The sequence below is a fragment of the Cetorhinus maximus genome, chromosome 28, assembly GCF_964194155.1.
Source record: "Cetorhinus maximus chromosome 28, sCetMax3.hap1.1, whole genome shotgun sequence".
Classification (NCBI taxonomy): domain Eukaryota; kingdom Metazoa; phylum Chordata; class Chondrichthyes; order Lamniformes; family Cetorhinidae; genus Cetorhinus; species Cetorhinus maximus.
Window position 1 is genome coordinate 467,554 of NC_135906.1, and position 6,020 is coordinate 473,573.

At 49.5% G+C, this 6,020-nt stretch overlaps 1 non-coding gene across 1 annotated transcript; it reads right to left on the bottom strand.

Annotated features, from left to right (window-relative positions):
* Window positions 1–4,641: 4,641 nt before the first annotated feature.
* On the bottom strand, window positions 4,642–4,724 carry trnal-uaa (transfer RNA leucine (anticodon UAA)). The gene has a single exon. It is a non-coding gene; the product is annotated as a tRNA-Leu (tRNA).
* Between the last annotated feature and the right edge of the window lie 1,296 nt (window positions 4,725–6,020).

The window sequence follows — 6,020 nt, forward strand, 5'->3', positions numbered from 1 at the left end:
ATGCAGTTGAAGTCGCCGCCCAGAATGACCGGCCTGGAGGTCACCAGCAGCAGTGGGAGCTGATGAAAAACCTCCAGCCACTCGGCCTTTTGTGCCGGGGCGTACACGTTAATTAACCGGAGTGGAGCATTCTTGTACATTACATCTGCTACGAGGAGGCGCCCGCCCACCACCTCCTTAACCTCGGAGACGGTGAAGTTGCCTCCCTGCAGCAGAATACCCAGGCCGGAGGAATGAGAGTCGTTTCCTCCTGACCAGATTGATGGCCCATGGGACCACCATCGTGACCATTGCCTGTAGGAGCTGAGGTGCGGTATCGCACACTCCCGCAGAAACAACAGTTCAGCTTTGACCTCGGCAAGGTAGTCCAAGGTCGCAACACATCGCGTAGTAGATTTAATGCTATGCACATTTATGCATACAATCTTTACACCCATTTTAAAGCATTTAGTCTCTTACCAAACCTGTTGTCTCTGAGAGTCCCAGAACTTTGGTCTGCTCCTGCATACCCATAGTGTTCACAAATTGCCTCACTTTGGATGGGCTGAGGAAACTGTCCTGAACCTCCCCATTGGAGATGTTCTGCTCAGGTGGCATCTGGGTGTTCTTGCAAGGGACGAGATTTGAATTGTGTCTGTTGCAGAAGTCTCACCAATCCTCTCCCCCTCTGGGGTGTTGCTGCTCCCGGCTTCCCGGAGCTGGGGTGCGCTGAGCGCTTCACTGCTCCCAGATTGCTGGGGCTGGGGTGCGCTGGCCTCTTCGGGTTGTGGGCAAAGTTGGGGTGCGCTGGTCTCCTCAATGTCTCCAGTGTTCTGGAGCTCGGGTGTCTCACTCTACAACTCCCTAGAGCTTTGCCGCTTCTTCTGTAGGTGCCGCCCTTGCCTTTCTTTATCCAAAGAGCAGCTGCCCTTGTCATCCGCGTCGGATGGGAGACGCCTCTTCCCACTTGTCTGGGAAGTGGCTTGGTCCCTTCTTAGCCCCTGCTTCCTTTTGGCTCTCTTCACCAGCTGCCCTCCCCCTGCTGATTTTCCGCTGCTTCCTCCTCCATTGATTCGCTCTCCTGAGGAGTGGGAGGTTCAGGGGTCAGTGCTGTTGATTGGCTGTCTGCTGCCTCAATCTTTTCCTCCACCTTGTCTCTCTCTGTGTCCTCCTTTTTTCTATTGTTCTCATTGGAGGCCTTGGTGTTTGGAGTGTTGCAAGTGTCCTTGGTAGTAGTGACACGAACCATTTCCTCTGCTTCCCCCTCGTTGGCTTTGGCTGCCTGTGCATAAGTGAGGCAGCGTTTGGGGCAGGTCCTGTAGAGGTGACCTGCCTCGTCACACAGGTTGCAGCACTTAGTCTGTTTGCAGTCCTTTGTCTGGTGCCCTTCCTGTTTGCAGTTCTTACAGACGGCGGCGCTGCAGTTGGCCGCCACATGACCAGACTTGCCGCATGAGCGACAAAGTTTGGGCTTCCCAGCGTAGACAAGGTCGCCACGGCTTCCCCCGATAGCGAAGCTGGAAGGAGGGTGGAAGATGGCTCCCTGACCATCGGTCCTGGGGGTGACCTTAACCTGGCGTTTGCTGGTCCAAATCCCAAAGGCGTCTCTAACCTCGGTGCAGGTCCCAACCTTGTCGACGTACCTGGCGAGGAAGGTGAACACGTCAGCGACAGGGACGTGGGGGTTGTAGAGATGCACCGTCACCACACGGTCCCGTTGCAACGGCAGAGCAAAGAGCGGCTCCACCGTCAGGATCTTCATCTCCGGCTGGTCTCTCTTCTCCTCAAACACCTTCAGGAACTTGACGCAGGCAGCAACATTCCTGAAGGTCACGTCGAAATATCCAGCCATGGGGAAGTCCTGCAGGGAGTAGATCTCCTCCGTTTCAAATCCACACGACTCCAAAAGGATTTGCTCAAAGAAGAAGGCCTGATCCATGGGTGCACCTCCTTCGCTGTCTGTCACCGCCACCCTAACGCTGTTACCTACCCCCTGGTTTGGGGCGTGACTGGTTGTAGCCATCACCTCTTTAAATTCCCAATGTTTGGCACTGAATCCCCTTCAAAGGAGAAAAAACAGCCACAGAGGAGCCTCCAACACCAAAGAGCAAAAAGGCCAGAGCCTTTGCTGAAACCACCTTGTAAAAGAAATGATACCCACAAAAACAACCCTTACACACATGCAGAAGCAACCGTGATCATGGTCTCTCCCCTGCCAGGTAAGTATGCGATTGCTTTCCCTGATTTGGATTGTCCCGGTGCCTTTGTGACTTTGATAAGCTGGACTGAGGGTTGTTTCTGCCCCATGTTGTATTCTCTCCCCTTAGGGTTGTCCTGTGTTTCTCGTGTGGCTCAGACAGTCTAACTATCCAGATTGCCTTGTCCAGGGTTAGATCATCTTTAGTTTGTTGGAGGTCAGAGTGGATCATCTGCAACACCCACCACGATTCTGTCTCTGATGAGTTCAGACTCCCAATCTCCATATTCACACCCGTCTGCCATCCTGTCGAGATCATTGATGGAATAATCGACAGGCTCCCCAGGCTGTCCCACTCTCTTGTTGAATTTAGCTCTCTGCAATTTTTTTTGGATTGCAAGTGGAAATAAACATAAAGGGATTTTAAAACCTCATCAAATTTGGCAAATAACTCATTAATATTCTGTCTGAAGATGATGTCATCTACAATTGGCCCTGTAGACTAAAGAAGTGTGTTACTTGCTCTTCCTCTGACTTTTTATTTAAACCAGAAGCGATGCTGCAGCTTAAAAAAGATTTCTCCAAATACCCTCATTCTGTGACTGGCCTGGGCCTTGGGTTAGTCCAAGTGGAGTTGGAAGTGTTGAATTGTGATCCATGTTAAAGATGTTTAAAGTGTGGGTACAGCTTTAAGAGCTTACAGGCTTCCAAGATGGCATCACCGTTCACTGTCATACAAAGGGTTTCCCACGCTTGCCGGGTTTGGTGGGCTATGCAACATGGTGGCAGCGTGCTTCTCAAAGGAAAATTTTTAACAATGGCTGCGTGGGTCAGCTGTTTGCGGACTTATTTTGTTCAGTGATTTACTGTTACGCGTCGTGAGGTGTTCAAATTCAATGCAGGCTTGCTGCTTTCCGAATCGGACAGTCGCCGCGTTCCCGAGAGGCTGAGTAATTTAATTTGCGCGGGCAAAACCGGTGGGCGGAAATCAGCGGGCACACGGGGGAGTCAGAGCAGCGCCCGCCAAAAATTAAAGGGCCAATTGACCCCGATTTTACGTTATCCGTGCAATTTTTCACTCATCGCAAGGGCAAAACCAGTGGGCGGAAATCACATTTTTATCATTTCCTCATCCACGGGCAGGATAAAAGGCCCCTGGAGCAGCAGCACTTTCTCTGTCATTGCCAGTCCTTTGCTGTGTGAGTCCAGAGTTTCCCCAGAGTTTCTTGGCATCTCGTTTGATTGTCAAGCCCACATTTCAGCATCGCAGGTCCTCATCTTCCCTGGAAGGTCCCCCTGAGTATTGCAGCACAGTTGCTCCTTCATTTTAAAGCCACTGCTCCTCTGCATCCCATCTAATGGGGACAGTGTATTCCACCGGTGGAACCACCCCTGAAGGGGAAGAGAGGGGCAGGAGGGAGCGGAGGCCAGGTGGGCATGGGCTCAGTTGGTGTAGGGCCAGCAGGGAGGCCAAGGTAGGAGGGCACGATGAAGACATCACTGCCCAGTGGCTAGAGTCTTCAGGCAGCGACCCAACTGCATCCTGGCAGCCTTCAGGGAGCAGCCTCTTCCGTTTTCGAATAGTCCGCCGGGTCCCCATTGGACCTGGTGCCTGACGAGTTCCCGCCCTCACACACAGAAAAAGCATCCGGCGATCCCGTTTTACACTGCGAGGGCCTTAATTGGCCACCAAGCGTAAGAGTGGGTTTTATATCCGGGAGCTGGATTTACATCCGCTTCGGCTATGCTGACTTCAGGCGCATCCCAAGAGTAAAATTCAGGTCTTAGTCTTTCCGCGTTTTAGTTAAGTTGAGGGTTTTTGATCCTGAGCTGCCACCTTGTTGGGATGGTGTTGGTCACACAATCTGTCTGTTCAAGAAATCTTCATAATCTTCTGAATATTAACAGCAAGTCTTTATTAACTACTTGTAATGATACACATATACGCAGTAAAGGGTACAGGCAAGGAGCTAACTCCATGTCCAGGTCTTAATACATCTCTTTTCAACACCACACTGACCCTAGGTCTGGGTCATGTGCCTTCCTACATCATTGTGTGGGTGGTACTGGGCTCAGTCCCACTTTAACCCTGTATGTGCCAAACCCTTCTACTACAGGAAGGAGTGATTAAACAACAGAATGGATGATGGTGTGAAGGGATTACCCATTTCAAACAGAGATGAGGGGGAATTTCTTCTCTCAGAGGATTGTGAATCTTTGGAATTCTCTACCCCAGAGAGCAGTGGAGACTGGCTCATTGAATATACTCGAGGCTGAGTTAGACTGAATCTCAAATGACAAGAGCATTAAGGGTTGTTGGGAACAGGATAGTAAGTGGAGTTGAGACCAGGATCTGATGAGTTATGATCTAATTGAATGACAGAGAAGCCTCGAGGGACTGGGTGCTCCTATTTCTTCTGTTAAATTGAGCAGCAAGATGACAAGTAACACCTGAAAAACACAACTACCAGGAGTGGGGTTCGAACCCACGCAGACACATGTCCATTGGATCTTAAGTCCAACGCCTTAACCACTCGGCCATCCTGGTATATGGGGAACATTGAATCAAATGAAATTGAATGTGATTAGGATGCCATCTGACTTTGTACAATTTCTCATTCTGACTGCTCGTCCTTCCGAAGCTAATGAATTGGAACAGACTGTGAACTGGAAAACAATCTATAAACACTGCAGTGTATTTAACTCCTTGTCCAACACTGTGAGACAGCTTTCAGTGTTTATAAAGAGTATAATTTATTGAGTGGTCTCTTGGATCAAACAGGGTAACAGAAGGGGGTTTGTGTACAGAGGATTTGGGGGTGAGCTCTGATTCCGAACCCTTTCTGGATTGTAAGGAATAAAGAATGAATGAGAGCGAGAGATGCAATGTGGGAGAAGGGATGATGGAAGAATTTGTCCATGAACCTGATTAAAAGTTGCTCAAGCATAAGATAATATTAAGATATCATGAGCGGAACATTAACATAATCTGAGCTCCAAGATCTGGTTGGGTCCCATTCCCCTGAAGTGAGGAACAAGCCGGTGGGGAAATTCCCCCGGAATTCTATTCCCTGTAAGAAGATTAGCTCACGGTGAGGTGGAAATAACTCCATTGGGACTGTGTCAGATTGAAGAACCATTGTTCACTCCCTGGTTTTGAGCGTTTTAATTTGGTTTCATCTCCATTTAAATTAGAGAGAATCCAAGGAGAGACTTTCCACTCCTGACCCCGTGTCTCTCAGACTAATGGGAGTGAAACCACATCTGACACCGAGCCTGAACAGGGAGGCCTGCTCTCCCCGTGTTTAAAGGGAATGAATCTGACCTTAACCTTGTCTTAATGTAACGTTGACTGTCTGGAAATGTCTGGTTGAGAATGTTTTCCTCTTATATTAATGGAGCGGATGAGCAGAAATGAGAGGCTGTTCAACCGAGAGGTTTGGAAGTGGGTGAAGGGGCGGAGAAACGGTGGGAGTGAGAGGGACAGTGAGTCGGCTGTGGTCAATAGAACGTCAGGAATGAAGGTCAGAGGAACAGAACAGGCTGGAAAGACAGGAAAAGTGAGGAGCAGAGGCTGTGAGAAAGAGTGAGTAAAGGACAGGCTTGTTCAGTTGGTTGGGGTGTGGTGTTTATAATAGCCGGGATCTGGGTTTGATCCTCTCCCAGCTCAAAGCGAATTGGACCAACATTCTGTCTGTACAATTATAGAATGATGCAAGGAAGCAGGAGGCCATTTGGCCCATCGTGTCTGTGCTGCCTTTTTGGTGAAACTCTACAATCAGTCCTAATTCCTGCTTTTACCCTAAAACCCCGGACATTTTTCTATTCCAGTGTTGATCCAAAT